Genomic DNA, 24,321 nt, shown 5'->3' on the forward strand with positions numbered 1-24,321 from the left:
CTCCCCCCCTCCCTCCCTCCCTCTCCCCCCCCTCCTCCCAGCCAGGGTTTGGTGGTTTTAGGCTACAGTTTTTATCTTATACATACAGTATATCACAAACTAAAGTTAGGAGAATATAATTTGCATTTCTAGAATCCTTGCAAGACAGTAGATAATTTGAATATAGAAATCATATATTTTGCACCAGAAATTAAAATTAATCACCTGTATCACAGAACAGTAGTGATTTAAGAGTTCTAATGTATATGTCCGTATATAGTCTCCTCGACTTACGACGGGGTTCTGTCCCGATGACCATGTCATAAGTCGAATTGGTCGTAAGTTGAAAATAATACATAGAAATTCTAAAATGAAATACAGTACAGTAAAAGTAATCAATAATGAAAAATTAAAAAACGGTTACTGTGCACTTACCTTTAATGTAGTCGGCTGAATGCACACGGGGCCTCAATAATTTTTTAATTAAGCATGGAGACTACATTAATTGGATGAAGCAGGAGGAGGAGACAGGGCTGGGTGGGTCATCAAGTTCGCTTTCTTCAGACAGACTAACATACTTGCTTGTTGAAGGTATTGGATCATCTTAGGGAGTTAAGAGGCAGCAGTGGTGGGGGGTGAGGAGACAGCACTGGGGGACTTCTTAAAAAATATGTCCAATTTAGATTGCACAGTTTGCCTTTTCTTTTCATTGTAGCAAGCAAGTGGTTCTTGGATCAGTCTAACAACTTTTGCAAAATGCTCAACATTTTAATCCATTTCTTCAAACATTTGCATCCCCTTATTAATTGTAGCAAATGCCTCTGCCATTTGTTTCACTGAAAACTTTTTGGAGGGTGCAGGTTCTTCTTCTACATTTTGACTCTTTTCTTCCTCTGCAATTTTTTGTGCATCTAGTTCAATAAGATCCTCGTTACTGAGCTCTTCTGCTACACTTTCAACCAACTGTCCAACATCTTCAGTATCAATTTCTAACTCCAGCTGTTTACCCAACTCCACTATCTTGTTACCAATCTCAGAAATTACTTCATCTTCATTAAATCCTCTGAAACTGTTCTCATATCTTTTCAGGACTTTCTTCCACGATTCATGAAGTTACGGGACAATTATAAAATTTAAAGTTATTGTGGGCAGTTTCCCAGACTAAATATGTTACGTGTGTCCCAAAGAAACTATTAGAAATACGTGGAAGATGACGTCATTGGGTGAGGCAGGCTCGCCTTGAGGCATGCCGAAGCGGACTGGGTCTCAGTAGCTCTCAGGCGTTTGCACCAGGCGGACGAAGTCCACTCGTCTGCCAAGGAAAACGACCACGTAGCCTCGTCTCTTCCCGCGCACATTTCATCAGTGTTGCAAGTGAGTTTATATTCGATCTCAGACAGTGTTTAGATAGGGTGGAGAAGAATTTAACAGTAGCTAACAGAGTGTTCTTTTGCAGGGTTCTGAGAACCCACTCGGTCGGCTGGTGATTGGTCGGTGTTTAGTGGTCATATAGCTGGCAACGCACGAGGTGAACGGGTGTTCCTGACGACTAACTACGTGGGACCAGCATTCGCACTTTGGTCGGTGGTCGATCTGGTTCATCAAATCTCCCCACCTTGGTTCATACAACACCACATCTCTTCAGTCAGTCAGTGAAAAATCTTACTAACGGGAAAGTAGAACCCCTCCCTCAGCTGTGCAGGGTTCACCTGGCTGTACTCTGGATGGGCCTAACTAGGCAGGCTGACGGTCACTCTTCCTGTCCATGAAGTACTGGGAGTAAACTGAGTGCAGACTGAGTGAATGAAAGGTCACACACTGAGACCATGAGTCTAGTGGTTACATAGAGACATTCATCTCCCCAGTATTGGGTGTATGTGATTGAATTAACCAAGTCCAGGTGTGAGATCAACGCTCCTCATGGTTGATTGCACACGTGGGACGTAGGAGTTCCTCTCCTAGAGTTTGTGAAAGGTTGTTACTACCTTAAAAGTACGGGTACATTCTGAACCTATGTGTGAAGCATGTTACGGGTGTTGGTGGAGAAATACTCTCATGACTCCTGAAACCTAGAGAGAGTAATGAAAAGAACAGCGGAGCACCTGCCTGCCTGACGGGTCATGAGTGATTTTATCTGTTCCTTGTAAATGCCTGCCACTTGGCAGGTTAGTAGTTACAACCTTCAGGTTCTGGGTAGTTAGGACAGTTAAGATTATAGTATTTTGTGGGTCATCCTATACAGGCTATGAGTAATCCATGTTCTTGTGTAGTGTGACAAAAATCGGGATTTCTACTCCTCTGTGATTGCTATAATGTTGTCGGATGCCCTTAAGGCATGTTCATCGGTGCAAGTAATATTTTTGAATGTTTTATGTGCCACTAAGTGATATAGGATGTACGAAGGAATTGTTCCAGATGAGTTCCTCGTTCTGGTGTCTGTTCTGGTGTATGTAGTAATGCTGCATTAGTAGTCTTGTCAGATCCAATTAATATGTTTTAATAATTTTTTGGATACCATGTATAACTTTTGTTTCCTATTGTAGTGTTATAAGCCACGCTGAGAAGTACTCTAGTGCTTGTGTACAGTACACTTACTGATTCCATCTGTAGTGTTGGAAGGAATAGAAGTGTCATCTTTTACCAGTGCGTCTCATTAACCTCAATCACAGGTACTAGCTTTCCACGGTCATGGAAAATTCTTTTATTAGTTGTGTTTGTGTTGGTTTGGGATTTTCTCTGAGGGATTTTTTGAGTTATAGTAGATGGTAATGCAGTGGAAGCACTGCATTACCATCCACTATAACTCAAAAAACCCCAATAACTAGTAGTGAGATATTCCGACCGATTACATATATACAAGTATATATATATTTGAAACCTCACGCTATAGAAATTTGCGCAATAAAAATAACGGCTTGTGGAGAAAATAGGCTTAGGTGCAGATTACTCAAAATTTAAACAAATATAGTAGTTATCCTAACACAAAGGATAGCACAGTCTAAATAAATGCTACAGTCGTATCTAATAATGAAATAATATAGTAAATGTAATACTTTACCTTGAAAAAATATGAAGATAACTTGATAGGGGAGAAGGGTGATTTTGAGGTTGATGAGTCATGCAGACAGGGGCTAAGAGTTGTCATCATCATCATCAGGTGCAGTTGTGGTTGCAGGGTTTGGACGAAATATAAACAATTAATTCCAGAAGTGGATGGCTGTGGTTCATTGTCTTCAGACTGTTTCTTGGGGGCTGCCTTAAAAAAGACATCTAATGTTTGTTGCTTTGCCATTTTTCTTCTTTCATAAAGCTGTTCATAAGGTGCCAAATAAGATCTTACAATCCTGCTCCATTCGTGCATTATAGTCATCTTCCAAGAGCTGCAACTGCTTCTCAACTTCCCTCAGGATAGAAGACAATAGAGAAGTGGGAAGCTCTCGTGATTTTGCATCCTGGACTTCATCATCTTAGCCAGCTTCTATTTCTCCAGCAGCAACAAGTTGTTGTAGATCAGCTGTAGAGAGGTCTTCATAATGGGACTCGAGCAGGGTCGTCAACATCATCACTCTCCACTTCTTCAAAGCCAACTTGCTTTGCAAGAGCAACACAATTTTCTTTTATTTTTGGGAGCTCCTTTGATGCATCAACGCCTTTAAAATCATGAATGAAATCTGGGAGAAGCCTCCATCAAACTCCATGCAAGCAGTCCTTACTGCTACTGTATACCTATACCAAACAGTTGATCAACTGTGACAGCACTCATCCCTTCTTTTAACTTATCTAATAATAAAATTAAGTCACTTGTGTATGTAAGCTGGGGTTGATCAGGTGTTGCCACATTCGTGAGGTTTATTTATTTATTTATTCAGTATTTTATTCTCATATGATTGGCCTCTTATGGTTTATGGTTCATCATGATTAATATAACATCGTCAGTAATAGAGAAAAAATACAATATTGTATGTAATCTGTAATATGACTTGAAAATAAAAGGATAAGCTGTATCAGAAGGTTGTTTACTCAAAATGCGTTCGTGTGAGCTTTCAGTAGACCAGCTTACAACAGGGGTCACAATAGGGTTACCATATTTGAACATCGAAAAAGGGGGACAACCTGAAAAATTTTCCTATCAAATATTCCACGTTGAAACATTGTTATACTCGTGTATTGTGCGCTAGTGCATTTTTTATATCAAGTAGGCCTATCGGTATTTTAGAAATTTTGTGGCTGAAAACATTAATACAGTACAGGTATATAGTAATAACTCAAAATTTTCTGTAGCTTACCTTATGTTTAGTGCAGATTGAGCATTAATTTTCTTTTCCTTGATGCTACCAGGCATATTTCTCTGTAGATTGCATCATTATCAGTAGTGGTTGATTGCTCATTAAGAAGGCATGGAAGTCTTTGCAGGAAATTTCTCTGAAGTTGTACTGTACAAGCAGAAGTCCTTTCAGTGACTCAACTGTCAACTTATTTCTCTCCTATGTCCATTGGCGAAAAAATCCTCTCTACATTTTCATTATGAGCAGGTATAGCAAAGAAAACTGTGCAAGTTTCAACAGTTCTGAATGACAATCAATGTTTTTGGACTTTTCAAAGTATTTGGTTCATTTCTGATGTGTTACCAATAAATTGAATTCTTTATCGCTCTTGCCACTTAATTTAATTTTTTTCAGATTGCTAACTTGATCAAAGCATTTCACATCATCAATTGGTACTCCCTTATCAATCACATATTTGATACAGTAAAGCCTCGAATAACGGAGGTAATGTGTCCTCCAATATTGCAGTGTAAGGTGAATCATCGTATCGTGAATCATTAATTACCATTATAATAAAGCAATATTAATGAGATGCAATCCCTAGTGTGACCTTTTCATATTTTTTGTGTGGCTTTTTACCCTCTTTTCTCCCCAAACAATAAAATGAATTAAAAATGCAAACTATAGTGTTTATGAATGCACCTTATACAATATAAATCAATAATAATAATGTCACACAAGAGGAGATGGGACGCCATTGTTGTAGTCAGTGTTTACACCCATATTGTCAGTTATCCATCTGAAACTGAAGAAAATAAGACCATGGTTGTTCCTGTAGTAAAATTAATGTAAACAAATATGTATGTTTTAATTAATCTTATTTAATGTACAGTAAAAGTAACCACTGATGTTAAAGAAAAAAGCGACTGATAGTGGAACGCCAATGTATACATGCGCCCTCAAGGAAACCGCATCATTTATCTTATTAAGAATACAATACAGGGTATGTACAAAAGATTCATTATTGTTTATTGCTGAATTTGTTTATGATTGAATTAATGTTTATACAGGTATAAGATAGATACTGTACTTATAGACAGAAAGACAGAAAATAAAATTATTAATATATATATACAGCTAGACCCCGACTTACGACGGGGTTAGGGACCCAAATCCAGGTCGTAAGTCCGACATAGATAAAAAAAAATTTAAAAAAAAAAAATCAAAATTTTTTCAAATAAAAATAAAAATCTACAATGAAATACAGTACACTAAATGTAATAAATAATGAGGAATGGATACAGTACAGTAAAAGTAATAAATAATGAGGAATGGATACAGTGTGACTGAGCACTTACCTTAAATGTAGTCAGCTGAATGCACACAGGGCCCCCATAATTTTCTATTTACAGGATACATGGAGACTATATTAATTGGAAGAAGCAGAAGAGGAGACAGGGCTGGGTGGGTCATCAATGTCGCTTGCTTCAGACAGGTTTATGTGCTGTGAAAACTTGCTGGTTGAAGGTATTGGTTCATCTTGAGGGAGTGAAGAGGCAGCACTGGTGGGGCGTGAGGAGACAGCACTGGGGGACTTCTTGAAATAGATGTCCAATTTAGACTGCACAGTTTGCTTTTTCTTTTCATTATAAATTTCTCTGTAGCAAGCAAGTGCAACTTGGATCGTTCTGTCAACTTTGGCATAACGCTCATAATTTTGATCCATGTCATCAAACATTTGCATTGCTTTATTAATTGTAGCAAATGCCTCTGCCATTTGTTTCACTGAAAACTTTTTGGGGGGTGCAGGTTCTTCTTCTACATTTTGTCTCTCTTCTTCCTCTACAATTTTCTGTGCATCTAGTTCAATAAGATCCTTGTTACTGAGCTCTTCTGCTACACTTTCAACCAACTGTCCAACATCTTCAGTATCAATTTCTAACTCCAGCTGTTTACCTAACTCCACTATCTTGTTACTAATATCCGAAATAACTTCATTTTCATTAAATCCTTTGAAACTGTGCACATATCTTTTCAGGATTTTCTTCCATATTCCATTCATGCAATGTTTTGTAACCTGATCCCATGCTGTACTAATGTTCTTTATACATGACAAAATGTTGTACTCCTTCCAAAACTGTCTGAGCATTTTCTCACCTTCAGTAGCAGCAACAGCCTGAGCGAAGGTCGTGCGTAAATAATACGCTTTAAAGGCAGCAATAGCACCTTGATCCATGGGTTGGATGATAGAGGTAGTGTTAGGTGGAATGTACACTACCTTAACATCAGGGTGCATGTCGTCCAGGTGTGGTGGGTGTCCCGGAGCATTATCCAAAATCAGTAAAATCTTGAATGGAATCTGTTGTTGCAGACAATACTCCTTGGCTCGTGGAATGAAACAAGTCATGAACCAATCCTCAAACAGTACTAGGGTCATCCAGGCTTTCTTGTTACTGTGATAAAACACTGGCAGTGTGTGCTTGCTGACATGTTTAAAATCCCTGGGGTTCTCTGAATGATAGATCATGAAGGGCTTTAGCTTGTAACCAGGAACATTCCCCCCCAACAGAAGTGTAATTCTGTCCGTGAATGCCTTGAATCCGGGCATTGTTTTCGCCTCTTTGTGGGTGTATGTCCGCTCAGGCATGCACTTCCACAATAATCCAGTCTCATCCACATTGAATATTTGCTCAGGCAAATAATTCCCTTCCACAATCTAACTCCTCCTTAAAAGCTTCGGCAGCACCAACATCGGCACTAGCTGCCTCTCCACTCACCTTAACATTGTGTAGACTGTAGTGTTTTTTAAATCTATCAAACCACCCATGACTTCCTGTAAAGGTTTGATCACACTCATCTCCTGCCTGCTCCTTCAGGCTTTGGAACAGGCTTCTTGCTTTAGCCTGTATGGTTAGAACGCTTAAGGGTACACGCTTTTGTATCTGGTCTTCTATACCATATCACCAATAATTTTTCCATATCGTGAATAGGACCTTGTCTTCTCTTTGATATTATAGTTCCCTTTATAGGTGTTGTTCCTTTCACTACTTCACAAATACGTTCCTTGTCCTTCAGAATAGTGGATATAGTCGAGTGTGAGAAACCTAGGTCGCGTGAGATCGTTGCTACTGTTTTTCCATTCTCATACTGTGTTATTATCTTCATTTTCATCTCAAAAGTAATTGCCTGTCTCCTTTTCCTTGGACCACCACCAGCACTCTCACTTTTACGCTTTCCAGTCATTATAAAGTCAATTGAATACGATAATAACGAAAGTTCACAGCGCGATCAGTATAGGATACGATAGCCAAACACAAACAAGGCGCTCCACTGAGTGAGTGTACCCACGAGGCGACCCGAGACGCGCCACCCTCTCGCCCGGGACGGAAACGTTTCGGTATAGAAAATGCGCGCGTCATTTGAAAATATTTTTGGTCACGACGGTCGCAGTCGTATGTCCCGACGGACGTACGGTCAAAGCAGGTCGTAAGTACCAATGGACATAAGTCCATGTAGTCGTAAGTTGGGGTCTAGCTGTATATATATATATATATACAGTCATGCGCCGGTTAACGTCCTAGATACGTTATTGGAAACGTGACGTTAACCGAAATGGACGTTGTCCGATCATCACATAAGCTTTTTATTTATACTTGTACTTACGTGTATGTGGAATACTATATACGTACATATACACTTTTACTCTTAAATCACTACTGTAATGTGATACAGGTGATTAATTTTTATCTTTTGTGCAAAATTTATGGCATTTATATTAAAATTATTCACTGTTTTACAAGGATTCCAGCAACGCTGGGCAGTTGGGGGAGAGGGAAGTAGGGAAGGAGCGAGGGAGGGGGCGTGGGGGGAGGGGAGGTAGTATGTTTGACAGTTGGCACAGGCCCAGGTCTAACTCGTGTTTATTTATCAGTCCTTAAGTGACTAAGCTTCCCTCTTATAAAAAGCCAGTGACATGGTCTGGGTGAATATAATTAACATTGTTGGGATTCTTGTAAGACACTAATTAATTTGAATGTAAACATGCTATAATTTGCACTAGACATAACAATTTTAGTACTGTAATCAAATTAGTACATGTGCACTCCAGCTTTGCACTAAGGTCATTTATTTCTTTTACGTTTCTTTTAGTATGGTGTGTGCATGTAAATGGATGAAAATAAATGAAGAAATCTATGTAAATCTACCCAAAAATGCAGCTGAAAAAATTTATATTTTAAATGTACTACAGTACTGTACACTAATGTACAACAATTTTTATCTCTTGAGCAAAATATATGACGTTTATATTCAAATTATTGGCTGTCTTGCAAGGATTCCAGCAACGCAAATTATAATCTCCTAACTTTAGTCTGAGATATTATATAAGATAAAAACTGTAAGCCTAAATAAACCCCCGGCTGAGCAGATTAGAGAGGGAGGGAGGGAGGGGTGGGGGGTTGAGGTGATAAGTTTGAGGCAAGGTCTCTGTGTGTTTATTTAACAGTCCTAATAAGCTTCTCTCATTTTAAAATGCCAGTGATATGACCTGGGAGAATATAATTAACATAGCTGGGATTCTTGTAAGATACTGATTTATTTGAATATAAACATGTTGTAATTCGCACTAAACATAACAATTTTAGTACCGTAATCAAATTAGTACATGTACACTCCAGCATTGCACTGAGGTCATTTATTTCTTTTACGTTTCTTTTAGTATGGTGTGTGCATGTAAATGGATGAAAATAAATGAAGAAATCTATGTAAATCTACCCAAAAATACAGTTGAAAAACTTTTTATAAAATGTACTACAGTATTGTACACTAATGTACTACATTTTTTATATCTTGAGCAAAATTTATGACGCTTATATTCAAATTAATCTCTGTCTTTCAAGGATTTCAGCAATGCAAATTATATTATCCTAACTTTAGTCTGAGATATTATATAAAATAAACATAAAGAAATCACCAATCATTTGTCTGGGAATACAAGGAGGGTAGGAAGATGGGGGGAACAGGGGGGGGAGGGGGCGGGAGGTGAGGTGACAGAATGTCTGGCGTTTGTTTGTTTATTTATTTATTTGAGATAAGATTTGACAGTTGGCGCTGAAGGCCTGCCTGAGTGTTTATTTATCATTGCTTAAGAGTGACTAAGCTCTTCTCATAATTTGCCACCCAAACGACCTGGGTGAATATAACTTACATTGGAGGGATTCTTGTAAGATAGTAATTTATTTGAATGCCTATACAAAAAAGATATATTTGCAATAGACATAACAATTTTAGTACCGTAATCATTTTGTACATGTACAATACAGGTTTGCACTTAGGTCCATTGTTACTGTACAATATTGACTAAATTCACTAGATAACGTACGCCTGGCAGCACAATCTATAAGAATACGCGATGCATACGTGACTGTGCCCGCTCTAGGGCCATTTAGGTTTGCTGTGTCCCATTATTTGAATGTTTTTTTTTTCAATTTAAATTTTAATTGTTTATTCCTTGATAGAGGAAGCGGGATCCTAGTGCTGTCACTTGGTACCCCTGTACCATAACGCCAGAAGCAACTGGCTAGTGTCACAAGTATATACAGTACAGTACAGTCATCCCTTGGTTATAGTGCCTAATTGGGACCTCGCCGATAACAAAAGTACAGAACCTATGGGATTTATTCTAATTGGTTCCAGGCCCCCAAGACCCAACCCCAAGTTTCCCATTTTACGACCATTTAGACCCACTAAATACATATATAATGTTATGGTAAATATCATAAACACACATAGGCATGGCTAGGTTTATTACAAAGTGATGAAAAGGGTACGCTTAATACTGTAGTCCACAAAACATGTAGCTATGCTTTTTTTATTTGGTCCCCCGTCATACGAGTCCGTTTTCTCTCACATCAGGACGCCTGAGTCCTCCGTTTTCTCTCTTAATCTTAGAGTGCACCAGAAACTTTACTATTTTTAGTAATGCCACAGAATTTGAAATTGCAACCCCAATTGCAACTGGGGTTGCAATTGTTGAGGCAACTAGATATGTCTGATTACAGCAAATGTGTTATTGTCAATTTGTAGGTGAAAGATTTTATCCTCAATAGATGTAGGTTAACATTACACGTGGAGGCAAATGTTTAAAAATAGCCTAAGATAGGAAGCATATTCCTTTAACACATAATATCTGACCAGTATGGGGAGGATCATCGTGTCTCCGTCAGGGGGTCGTGGAGTGGTGGTCCAGCAGGCGTCACGGATTTTTTTTTGGGGGGTGGGCACTGACGTATATGGGATCGGACGTTGTTCGGTCGGACGCTAACCGGCGCATGACTGTATACAAGAATAGATAACTAGAAAAATCTGTCTTAAACAGCTATAGATAAAAGAAAAAAGAATAGAATGGAAAATGGAAACACCAAGAATGTCCCCCCCTTATAACAGCATTGTTTATGTTTATGTTTACACCAGTGATGATGGTTCTACATAAGAAACTGAAGAAAATAAGACCCTAGTTGTAGCTGTAGTAAAATTAATGTAAAAAAATGAATATTTTTGTTTTAAGTCTTATTATTTAATGTTAATAAATGGAACAATAGTTGTAGCTAACCATTACTGGTAAAGAAAAAACGAAATGGATTGGGAACGCCAACGTATGTAAGTGCGTACATGTGAAAACATCGACATTTCTTTACATAAGAATATGAAAGCAACACTTATTACTGTTCATATATGTTTTAAATAATATTTACGAATGTAAAACTCTACTCACCAATGGTGGTGAAGTCTAAAACATGTTGTGGGAGTTTTTACTCAGATGACAAAGTCATCAGGCTCAACTCTGGTTGAAGCTGTAGGTTCAACTCTGGCTGAAGCTGTAGCTTTCCATAAAGATGTCATTGTTGTTGCTGAAACTTACTGAACATGAAGTTGTTGCTGAAGTTCATGGTTTAGGCCTTTTAATAATAAAGCTGGTGAAATAACCTTGCACAGCTGCTTTTTTTTCTCATTGTGCATCTTTATGTAGAGGTCGTATGCATTTTTCACTTCCCTGTTAATTTTAATGCTTTGTTCCGTTAATGGATCCACTTCAGAAAATATGTTCATTGCTTACTTCATATAATATCCACAGACCTCTCACCCTTTTCATATCTTTTTAACACATCTAGTTTCTCAGCTAAGCTCATACACTTTCTTTTAGCTTTTGAACCAACACTACCATCACTTGGTCTCTTGCTCATGTTGAATAGGGATGCAAAAATGCTGTAAGAAGCCTAAGAATGTTTTTCTCCTTTTCCTGTTCAGATGCGTGAAAACAAAAGGCCCGCCAGCTGCGACTGTTTATACTGTAGCGTACTTATGTGGCCAGTTGTCAAATTTTCTTTGTATGGGCTCACATACGTACGTACATACATGAAGATATCTCACTCTCAGGATTGAGATAGATTAGAAACTCACGATGCATTTTCTGGATAGTATATATATTGTATGTACAGTGCTGTGCTAGTGAGTTGCTGGTTGGTGAGGAGCTTGTTTGGAGGTCTTGCCGGTTCAGGAACGTAGGGTAGAATGAATCTCAATAGATCAATAGAGAGACTGAGAGCTTATATACTCAGCAGCCGGAAGTAAACCCGTGGGAACTCGCCGGTTGCTAGACTCCGTTGCTAAGGCAAGTGTCGCAGGTGGCGACCCCCCCCGTGCGAAGCTTGCCGGCTGCTAGGATACTGTCGCATTGGAATGCGGCTACTCTGTTGTAGGGGAGAGATCCACTACAATACTAGTGATGCTGGCAGCTGTCATCACCACTCACAAGCCCAGCAGCCTCCGTGCGCAAGGCGTGTTTTTTATTTATTTTTCTGTAATACATATTGGGATTTAGTTATTATTTATATGAAAATAAAATTTTATTTTATTTTTTTTTTTTGACATAAATACAAAGAAAATAATGGTGTAAATTGAATTGGGTACTAAATTAACCAGGGCCTTAAATATGAATCGTCGTTAGTAGAACCGTAGTTATTTGAGGCTTTCCTGTACATGATTCCACATCAGGCCAGTTTGGTGTTTCACTCAGGGTCATCCATTTAAACAAGGAGAAGTCTTCCAGGAGTTTAAACCATTAATCCCAATACACCCTGTACTCTATGCACCTGCTGTACAGATTATCTACTTCATCAATAATTTGTTACACTCTTCATCCATTACTTCCATACGCTTCTGTGTCAGAAGTCCCTTCATTTTCAAGGACATGAAGCTTTGAGTCTCATTCAAAGAGGATGGTGTGAATAGAGTTCAAACTATTCAACACTTCAACAACTGAATTACTTTCTCTTTCAATGGCTTGGATGTGGCTCATAAGAGAATGCATGTGCCATAGGTAAGTCTCACTCAATTCATGCTCAAAATTTGTTTTTTTTTCACTGTGGGTGGTTTGTCCTGTGACAGAAAGAAAGACTTCAAGGCCAGAAACATCTGTATGAACCTAGCAATGCCTGGAAATAATGACAGCCATTGCATCTTACTATGAGGTAACAGCTTTCTGTATTCAGCTTCTACTAATTCACAGTATTCCTTCAGCAGTTCGGTACGAACAGTGTAGATATGAAAGTACTGGTAGATCGTAAACATAATGTTCTCTAAATGACTGTCCATTCCCTCCACTGCATGATGAACACACTTGTTCAAAATGTGTGTTTGGCAACCCATGCCAATTAATGATCTCTTATGCAACAACTACTTTAAGTTTGGAAACACATTCTTTCCATCTTCATCACGCCGAAGTCCACCAAACACGGTATTGCAGTTGTCACCCTTGAATGCAGTGAACTTCTCAAACAAACCATTTTTGTCAAGAGTTTCTTTGACGTAATTTGCAACTGTTTCGGCAGTTTCATTAGGTATGTTATGAATCTCAATTATCTTTGACTGCAAGCCACCATTATTCCAGTCAAAATACTGAATAATTACAAGTTAAATTTTCACTGAACCAAGATTACTTCCATCTGTAGCAACTCTACAGTAAGCGATGCTATTTTCTACTAATGTTTTCAGGGCAGTATCAACAGAATGTGGAGCAAGTACAGAATTCACAATCACTTCTGTCTTGGCGGGCCAGGCAGTCGGTGTATTGGCCCAGCATAGACTCAGAGGTAAGGCAGAAAAGGTGTCAGTTAGTTCTGCTGAAACGCCACGCTGTATGGACATGTCTGTCCCTCCTTGCCACCTTCGCTAATAAACAGACTATGGACGCGGCCTTTAATTGTCCCCTGGGTTGGCACCCTAATAGGATGTTAATATAAAATTGTAGGAAGGTTTTGTTAATATAAACAAGTGAGAAGAGGATGTTAATGTTAACATAAGGTTTGGTTAATTTTAACATGTGAGAAGAGATTGTTAATGCTGATATGTAATAAGGGAATGCTAATGTTGACATGTAAGGTCATGTTAATGTTAACATGTAAGGTCATGTTAATGTGAACATGTAAGGTTATGTTGATGTAAACATGTAAGGTCATGATAATGTTAACATGTAAGGTCATGTTGATGTTAACATGTAAGGTCATGTTGATGTTAACATGTAAGGTCATGTTAATGTTAACATGTAAGGTCATGTTGATGTGAACATGTAAGGTTATGTTGATGTAAACATGTAAGGTCATGATAATGTTAACATGTAAGGTCATGTTGATGTTAACATGTAAGGTCATGTTGATGTTAACATGTAAGGTCATGTTGATGTTAACATGTAGGGTTATGTTGATGTTAATATGTAAGGTTATGTTAATGTTAACATGTAAGGTCATGTTAATGTTAACATGTAGGGTTATGTTGATGTTAATATGTAAGGTTATGTTAATGTTAACATGTACTGTAAGGTCATGTTAATGTTGACATGTACTGTAAGGTCATGTTAATGTTGACATGTACTGTAAGGTCATGTTAATGTTGACATGTAAGATCGTGTTATTGTTAACATGTAAGGGTCATGATACTGCTAATACGTAAGGTCATGTTGATGTTAACATGTAGGGTTATGTTGATGTTAATATGTAAGGTTATGTTAATGTTAACATGTAAGGTCATGTTAATGTTAACATGTAGGGTTATGTTGATGTTAATATGTAAGGTTATGTTAATGTTAACATGTACTGTAAGGTCATGTTAATGTTACAAGGTCATGTTGATGTTAACATGTAGGGTTATGTTGATGTTAATATGTAAGGTTATGTTAATGTTAACATGTAAGGTCATGTTAATGTTAACATGTAGGGTTATGTTGATGTTAATATGTAAGGTTATGTTAATGTTAACATGTACTGTAAGGTCATGTTAATGTTGACATGTACTGTAAGGTCATGTTAATGTTGACATGTACTGTAAGGTCATGTTAATGTTGACATGTAAGATCGTGTTATTGTTAACATGTAAGGTTATGTTAATGTTAACATGAGAAAAAACTTACAGTAAATAGGTTCCTGAGGTGAGGTTCTCTGAACTTGAAAGGAATGTTAGAGACATGTAGCCTTTTGGGTCCTGCTTCACCAACACTCCTCATAGATCCTGCTTCACCAACACTCCTCATAGATCCTGCTTCACCAACACTCCTCATAGATCCTGCTTCACCAACACTCCTCATAAATCCTGCTTCATCAACACTCCTCATAGGTCTTGCTTCACCAACACTCCTCATAGATCCTGCTTCACCAACACTCCTCATAAATCCTGCTTCACCAACACTCCTCATAGATCCTGCTTCACCAACACTCCTCATAGATCCTGCTTCACCAACACTCCTCATAGATCCTGCTTCACCAACACTCCTCATAAATCCTGCTTCATCAACACTCCTCATAGGTCTTGCTTCACCAACACTCCTCATAGATCCTGCTTCACCAACACTCCTCATAAATCCTGCTTCACCAACACTCCTCATAGATCCTGCTTCACCAACACTCCTCATAGGTCTTTGTTTCTTTCACTCAACACTCTCATAGATCCTGGCTTCAACACCTCATCGATCCTGCCCACCAACACTTTACAGGTCTTGCTTCACCAACACTCCTCATAAATCCTGCTTCACCAACACTCCTCATAGATCCTGCTTCACCAACACTCCTCATAGATCCTGCCCCACCAACACTCCTCATAGGTCTTGCTTCACCAACACTCCTCATAGATCCTGCTTCACCAACACTCCTCATAGATCCTGCTTCACCAACACTCCTCATAGATCCTGCTTCACCAACACTCCTCATAGGTCCTGCTTCACCAACACTCCTCATAGATCCTGCTTCACCAACATTCCTCGCGCCTTCCATCTTAAAAAAATTCAAAGAAACATGATAAATAATGCTGATTGTTCTTTTTTTATAAAATAATGTGAAGTAAAGTACTGCACTGCTACTGTACATAAGAACATAAGAATGGAGGAAACTGCAGCGGGCCCATTGGCTCATACTGGGCAGTCCCATTTACACCCAACCCCTATTGCTCATATATCCATCCAACCTATGTTTGAAGCTATCCATCGTATTCGAGTCAATAATGAACTTTGGTAACTTGTTCCGTTCATCCACTACTCTATTTCCAAACCTATGTTTACCTATTTCGCGCCTAAATCTAAATTTGTCTAATTTAAAACCATTGTTACAAGTTCACTCCTGGTTGGATAGTTTGAGTACCTTTGTAATGTCCCCTTTGTTTAGCCCTGACTTCCATTTATACACCTCTATCAGGTCGCCCCTCGCTCTACGTCTCTCGAGGGAGTGCAAATTAAGATGCTTTAGCCTGTCTCTGTACTCGAGGTTCCTAATGCCTGGGATTACTATTGTCATTCTCCTCTGAATTCTTTCTAGGGATTCTATATCCATTCTGTAATACGGTGACCAGAATTGAACTGCGTAAACCAAGTGAGGTCTCACAAGCTCAAGATATAGTTTGAAGATGACCTCTCTAGTTTTGTAACTAACGCTCCTTTGTATGAATCCAAATACTTTATTAGCCTTGTTTCGAGCAAATACACATTGTTTACTTGGCTTAAGATTCCTACTGATCATTACTCCTAAATCTGTCTCACATTCGGATTTTTCTATAACATCGTTTGTCCACATTGAATTTCATCTGCCATTTTTCAGACCATTCAAAATTTTTTTTTTAGATCTTCCTGTACTTATGTTGCTGTCTACGCCGATATCTATGTCGTTTATGTATACCCTGTATAATAAATAATAATGGTCCAAGTACTGAGCCTTGGGGTACTCCACCTGTGACGTTACTCCAATCGGACTTAATGCCGTTAATGCTCACTCGCTGCTTTCTGTCCTGTAACCATGGACTAAATCATTTTAGAATATCTCCTCCAATGCCATGAGCCTCCACTTTTCTTATTAGTCTTTCGTGTGGGACTCTGTCGAAGGCTTTGCTAAAGTCAAGATATACCACATCATAGTCGTGCCCCTCGTCCACTGATTCGAAAATAGCTGAAAGGAATGTTAATAGATTAGTTAAATATAAATGCCCACTTGTGAAGCAATGTTGGGAATTATTCATCAACTTGTGCTTCTCCTGGTGATTTCGAATAGAGTTTGGAATTATTGCTTCCAGTAATTTGCCTGCAATTGATGTTCAGCTGATTGGACGGTATTTAGAGGAAAGTGATCAATCTCCCTTCTTGAAAATCGGTATTACATTCGCTATCCTCCAGGATTCTGGTACTACACCCGTTTTTAAAGACATGTTAAACAATTTTGCTAAGGGCATACTAAGCTCTTCTTTACATTCCTTTAATACTCTGGCAAATATCTCATCGGGACCTAGCGACTTATTTGCCTTTAACTTGTCTATTTGCTTACTAACGTCGTTACCAGTCACTGCTGTTTCGCTTAATCTCTTTTCCTCACTATCTCTGTATATAGTCGGTGCCTCGGGTGTCTTGTTCAAATTTTCGGTGGTGAAAACTGTTGAAAAATATTTATTCAGATTATTACTCATTTCTCCGTCATTAATAGTTAGCTCGCCGGTATCTGACTGTATTGGTCCAATCTTTTCTCGTGTTTTGTTTGATACATTTGAAAGAATCCCTTGAGGTTTGACTTCGCCTCCCTTGCTACCTTCACTGTACAGCTGAAACTTGAACTGTACCTGAGTGTCTCCCTTTAGATCACCTTGAAACTATTTTTAGTATGTTGTATTGTAATTGGTCTTCAAAATGATTCAGAATACTGGAAGTGCTATTGTAACCACACACACACACACACACACACACACACACACACACACACACACACACACACACACCAGCCTTCATAGGGTAAGGACGTGTGTATTAGGCCCCTTCCCTCCCCATCTCTACCCATCTGCATTTATCAACAACCTCACACCAACAGTACAGTGCAAAGATTGACGATCAACCCACAAGTGATATACAAAAAGTGGCAATTTTAACTCGAAGGAAAAGCACAAAACACAGCAATACTGTGTGTGGCTGGATCTGACCTAACCTGAACTGACCTCACGGCTTCACCTGACCAAGGAAAATGGTCGTGGATCGTTGTGCCGGGGGGAAGAGGAGGGAGGGGAAGGACGCACTCTGCCACGGTGTTACAGCTGGGCAGTTGGAGGAGTGAGGTTGACACTCAAAGGGGAGAATGAAGCCTCAGGGATTTTGAACTCTTTCAGGTAGGTGTCCTGTTTGGCAGGACACCCGCGGCGAGGAGCAGGCGTGGAAGAGTGGCTAACTTCAGCGACTAGGTCAGGCTTAGGGAAAGCTGACCAGGGTGTGGAGTGCAGCAACTTACCAGGTGCTGCAGGAAGCTGGAGAGGAAAGAGAAGAGGCAGGACTGTATGGGATCAAGGAGAGAAAAGGGCAAAGGTACAAACCCTGCCCACAGGTAAGGTCGTAGAAGCAGACAGCCAGGTGAGGATTATGGATAGGCTTTTGTGCGAGAGATAGGAAACGTGAGGACTAGGCAGGCAGGCGTTTTCCTGGGGCTGGGATAGGGCATGTAGCCGAGAGGCTAGACAGGAGTTTTGTCAGGAGGTACTCAAACTAGTAGTGTGGTCTTAGTGTGGGAGGAAACGACATAGGCAAAGGGAGGAGGAACTTTTCAAGAGGTATATAGGAGGCGCTGGGGGAAGATTAGGAGATAGGGAGGATCCCTGATAGTATGTGGTGGTCTTGGTCAGAAGAGGGGGTTGGTCAGACGGTCGTCCAGGGCAATTGCTATTAATAAGCTGACTGGAAAACATGCACAATGGTTGGGCATTCATTGATGACTGGCAACGACTACTCCAGTACTGTCGAAAGGAATGAGCACACTTTGTCTCGGTGGAGGGGATAAAGACGTTGTTCGCATCCCTGAGCGTGAAATTGTCACTCCGAAGGGGGCCATGCAGAGAGGGTCGGGAAAATGGGAAACAAAAACAAGCAGGTCCTAAAGGAAACAGAAGTAGATAATGCTGAAAATATAGTTAGTCATAATACAAACATCAAAGTAATAAAATGTAAAACAGATAGAAACGGGAAGAAATATATTGAGTGTTTATTATACTAATAGTAGAAGCCTGTGTAACAAGATGGACCAGCTCAGGGCCATTGTTAGTAAAGAGAACATAGATATAATTGCAATAACGGAAACATGGATAAATTCAAACAACAAGCATTTTTTAGCAGAATTTCATATTCCAGGATATAACCTATTTAAATTTGACAGAGTAGGAAGGAGAGGTGGCGGTGTAGCAGTGTATATCAGGGTGTCATTAAAAAGCTGCAATAAATCAAACATTAAAACAAATAGCGACAATGAAAGTATTTGGGTAGAGATTAGTGAGGGCAGTGAATCCGTAGTCATTGGTGTTATATATAGACCACCTAATTTGAGTAGGAACGATGGTAAATTGCTATGGGAGGAAATAAAGAAGGCATCTGATAGAAACAATGTATGTATTCTAGGCGATTTCAACTTTTCAGGCATAGATTGGAAAAATCAACTTAGCGATAATGAATCTGGAGATTTTCTAGAAGTAGTACAAGATAGTTTTTTATATCAATTCATAAACTCGCCCACTAGAGGAAATAATATCCTCGATTTAGTTCTCAGTAATAATGAAAATCTAGTAAAAGATGTTGGGATTGGAAACGAACTAGGAAACAGTGATCATAAAGCCATATATTTTAACACAATATGGGATGGCAGGAAGAAGGAAAATTCGGCCTTGATCCCGGATTTTAGGAAGGCTAATTACGGTAGCTTAAGGAGAGACCTAAGGGATGACCCTATGGTCAAAAGATTAATCCCCCCCACCTCCGAAACTGTCAACTTAGGGCGGATAAAATTTAATTTAGCAGCTACTTTGAACAATTTATTGGACAATCAATAATGCCCAAAATAAACACATCCCTAAAAGAAAATTCAGATCGATACGAACCAACCAAAATGGATGAATAATAGACTCTTAGATCTTCTAGGAAAAAGAAAGGTATATAGAAAAGTTAAGAAAGGCGAAAATCACTTACTTGGTTACTATCAGAACCTAACAAGACAGGTATAAACAGAAATTAGGAAAGCAAAGAGAAATTATGAAATCAAGGTAGCAAACGAATCGAAATATACCCCAAAGCTTTTTATCAACTGTATAAATCAAAGGTTAGAGATACAATAGGTCCCCTTAAAACTCGACAGGAGAAATGACTGATGATGAGTTAGAAATGTGTAGTGCGTTAAATAGTCATTTTCGCTCCGATTCACAAATGAAAACCTAGCACAGTTTCCAGAAGTTCATAAGGTATATAACTACAGTATAGAAAATATGTTGATGAATATCAATATTACTAGTAACGATGTGCTTAAAGTAATTAACAAACTGAAGCCTCATAAATCGCCTGGTCCAGACGAGGTATATGCTAGAATATTAAAGAATGTAGAGATGAGTTGAGTAATCCATTAGCAGTTTTATTTAATAAGTCATTAGAATCGGGCCTAGTGCCAGAAGCTTGGAAACTTGCAAATGTAGTTCCGATTTTCAAAAGGGTGATAAATCAATAGCATCAAATTACCGTCCCATTAGTCTCACGTCAATCATAGGCAAGTTGCTAGAGTCAATTATTGCTACAAAAATCAGAAGCCACCTTGAAACATTCAACTTAATTCATTCTTCTCAGCACGGGTTCACCCAGGGACGTTCTTGTCTCAAATTTGCTTAGCTTTTTCTCAGAAGTATTTGAAGCGGTAGATAATGATAAGTCATATGATATAATTTATTTAGATTTCAGTAAAGCATTCGATAGAGTCCTCATGAGAGATTGATAAGGAAGGTAGAAGCACATGGAATAGGTGGATCAGTATTAAAATGGATTAGGTCATGGTTAACTGGTAGGAAACAAAGAGTCAGCATAAATGGATTAAAGTCAGACTGGGTGCGGTCAAAAGCGGAGTTCCCCAGGGATCTGTATTAGGCCCTCTGCTGTTTGTTATATTCATTAATGATCTTGATTTAGGCATAACTAGTAGGATTAGTAAATTTGCAGATGATACCAAAATGGGGAGAGTGATAAATTCAGACAGTGACTTTGAACACCTTCAAAGAGATCTAGATACCTTACATGAGTGGTCAGTAGACTGGCAAATGAATTTTAATACTGATAAATGCAAGGTACTACAGATAGGGAAGACGAATACAAACGTTAAGTATAAACTAGGTAACACGGAAATAGAAAACTCAGTTTGTGAAAAAGATCTAGGTGTATTTGTTAGCAACGACTTGAAACCTAGAAAACAATGTATTAGCGTTCGCAACAAGGCAAACAGGATTCTTGGGTTCATATCTAGGTCTGTGAGTAACAGAACTGCTGACGTTATCTTGAAACTTTACCTAGCATTAGTGAGGCCACACATGGATTATGCGGTTCAGTTCTGGTGTCCTTATTATAGAATGGACATAGATTCTTTGGAGAGAGTACAAAGAAGAATGACAAAAATGATCCATAATATTAGAAACCTTCCATATGAAGAAAGACTGAAAAGCTTAGGCTTACATTCATTAGAGAGGCGTAGAGTTAGGGGAGATATGATAGAGGTGTACAAGTGGGTAAGTGGGATTAACAAGGGTAAAATGGAAGATGTTCTGAAGCTCAGTAATAACGAAATAACTAGAACAAATGGCTTTAAATTAGATAAATTCCGATTCAGAAAGGATATAGGCAAGCACTGGTTTGGTAATAGAGTTGTGGATATGTGGAATAGGCTACCGAGTGCTATAGTAGGATCGGGGACGCTAGGGAGCTTCAAGACGAAGTTGGATAGGCACATGGAAGTGCTGGGATGGGTGTGAAAGGGATCTGCCCTGTATGGGCCAGTCGACCTCCTGCAGTATCCCACTTTCTTATGTTCTTATGTTCTTATGTTCTAACCTGAAGGATGGAGCACACCTGCATTGCCCCAAGCTATTGTCCTAGCCACGTGGCCACACACCTGCCCACACACCTGCCCAACCGCATCAAGCCCATACGAGCACGAACTGATTGCTACAAGAACAGCCCAGTCCCAACCATTGTAAAAATTATCAACACCTAATTATTATATATCATATTTGTATCACTTATGTTACTTGTACATCATTTGTAAATCAAGAGACCCATTCCCCAATTATGTAATTGTATATTTTCAGCCTTCCGGCTGCCATGCTCTTTCATTAAACCGTTAATTATTATTATTTACACACACACACACCTCTACCTAAAGGCACTGAGAATCTTTCACAACCACGGCTGCAGACGGGGTCGCCACATTCCCAGACGAATCCCTATCATCACACCGAGCAAGCATAAGAAAGTTAAGCCAGTGCCTGAAAGATAGTGTCTATGTTTGTCTTTGATACCCCCAAAATGTTCTACACTACTGAGGGTACACACAAACACTTGTTATCTTGAAAATAGGTTCTTATTCTCGTACGGTAGGTATACAGAGGAACAAATAGACAGTCGGCTTCCACACCATAAGGACTAGCGATCTCCACTCACTGTATCACTCCGCGCTGGCATGTACAGATGCCAGCATTCACAAGCTGAATACCTAATATGTAAATATGATAATTTACATACATAACATGGTGGCATTCACAAGCTGAATACATAATATGTAAATATGATAATTCACATACATAACATGGTGCATAATAAATGGAAATATTACATTGGATTAATACATGTTCTGTAATACTTTACTATACATAATTAATAGAGTAATATAAGAATACACAGCTTAAGGTACTACTTCGTGTCCATATTATACACCTCCCTCCCCCCTATACGCTCATAGTTTCATCTTGAGCGGACCTTTTGTTTCTGAGTCGCTCGGACCTGCGGAGTACCGGGGCAGAAACACAAGGTGGGGATGGATTTACTGTAAAGACATCAACATTAGGGGACTCTACTGGGGAAGGGTCAACACTAGGCAGCTCCACAGGTCGGAGGAAACGACGGTTCCTCCACCATACTCTACCACTAGGAAGACGCACTTGGTAGTCCCTGGACCGGCCAATACCCATGACAACCCCAACCTTGTCCCAGCGGTGAGATACCGGATCTTGAATCCTGACCTGCTGGCCGATACTCAACCTGGGAAGGGGGCGGGCATGACAGTCGTACCGAGCAGCGACATCTGCGGCTCGTTCTGCTGCACGGCAGTCACATTCTTCAGTCTTGGCTTGCCATTCTTGAGAAAAAGACTTCGGGTGGGCAGGAACACAAGACCTGAGATGATGTCCATGTAGAACCTGGGCTGGGGAGCGTCCGGTGAAGTTCGGGGTGTTGCGTAACTCTAACAAACCTCGATCGAAATCCTCGCAGTCGATATTTCCTGAGGGTGACACCTTAAGGATCAGGTGTTTAACAGTCTTGACTGCGGCTTCAGCGTGTCCATTCGCCTGGGGGTAGTGGGGCGAGGTCACGACATGACGGACTCCCCAACGGTCCATGAAGTCCCGGAACTCGTGGCTGGTGAACTGGGGTCCTCCATCAGTCCTGAGACGGAGGGGAACACCAACTTCTCTGAAGTAATGTCTGAAATTCCGGATGGTAGCAGTAGCCGTTGTATCACTACCACAGGGGACGACAACAGGCCATCCAGACAATCGGTCGGCAATGACGAGGAAGGACTTCCCTGCCACTGCAAAGAAGTCGGCCGACACAGACTCGAAGGGTCTTGAAGGGTTATCGTCGCACATTAAAGGTTCCTGTTGCTGGCTGGGTTGCAGAATCTGGCACGGCTCACAGGCACGGACGGTACTTGCAATGTCCGCGTCGATTCCGGGCCAAAATACAGTCTGCTTCGCCCGTCGCTTGGTGGCCTCCACTCCTCGATGGCTGTCGTGAAGGCGGGTCAAGGTACGGCGGCGTAGGGCAGCAGGAATGACTACTCGTGGACCATACAAGACGAGGTCTCCGTCACAATAGAGGTCCTCGCGTATCTTCCAGTACGGGAGTAGCGATTCATGAAGGTCGTATCGGTTAGATGGAAATCCCTGGGACACACAGTCGACGAGCCGGATGTAGGAAGGGTCGGCCCGGGCTGCGGTGCGGAGATCTTCAAGGGTCTTGTCTGCATCCGGTGCTGTAGACTCTTCTGATGTGAAGACGGCCTTCAATGAGACTACTGACTTGAGGGATGCAGCAGCTGTAGAACACAACATCTCGTCCTCTGGGGTGGGGCGACTGACAGGGGCGCAGGACAGAGCATCCAGGATGCACAGCAGCTTACCCGCACGCCACACAGCCGTGAAGAGATAAGGCGAGAGCTTCTCTTTCAAACATTGAAGGCGAGGGTTCTCTACTGCATCCAAAGAGTAGTGATTGATAATTATAGAACAGAACAGAGGCGGGTGGCAAGTTCGACTGCAAACTCCTTGTATATTTTGATTGGGAGGTCAATTGGGGTTGTGGAGCATTTGGATGTAAATTTCAGGAGTTTGTTGGCGATTTCATATGGTTGGACACTGGGAGGGGGGAGGGGGAAGGTAAGTAAGCTGGGAGGAATAGTGAGGTCAAGACTGGGTAAGGTATGACATATGGTAGCAAAATGGT

The 24,321-nt window shown here is 40.1% G+C and overlaps 1 long non-coding RNA gene across 1 annotated transcript; it reads left to right on the forward strand.

Moving 5' to 3' along the window:
- The first annotated feature begins 1,074 nt into the window (after positions 1 to 1,074).
- LOC121857836 lies at positions 1,075 to 2,619 on the forward strand. The gene is made up of 2 exons (XR_006087278.1): positions 1,075 to 1,353; positions 1,436 to 2,619. It is a non-coding gene; the product is annotated as an uncharacterized LOC121857836 (long non-coding RNA).
- The last annotated feature ends 21,702 nt before the right edge of the window (positions 2,620 to 24,321 follow it).

The sequence above is a fragment of the Homarus americanus genome, unplaced genomic scaffold (assembly GCF_018991925.1).
Source record: "Homarus americanus isolate GMGI-L3 unplaced genomic scaffold, GMGI_Hamer_2.0 scaffold42382, whole genome shotgun sequence".
In the NCBI taxonomy this organism is placed as follows: Eukaryota; Metazoa; Arthropoda; class Malacostraca; order Decapoda; family Nephropidae; genus Homarus; species Homarus americanus.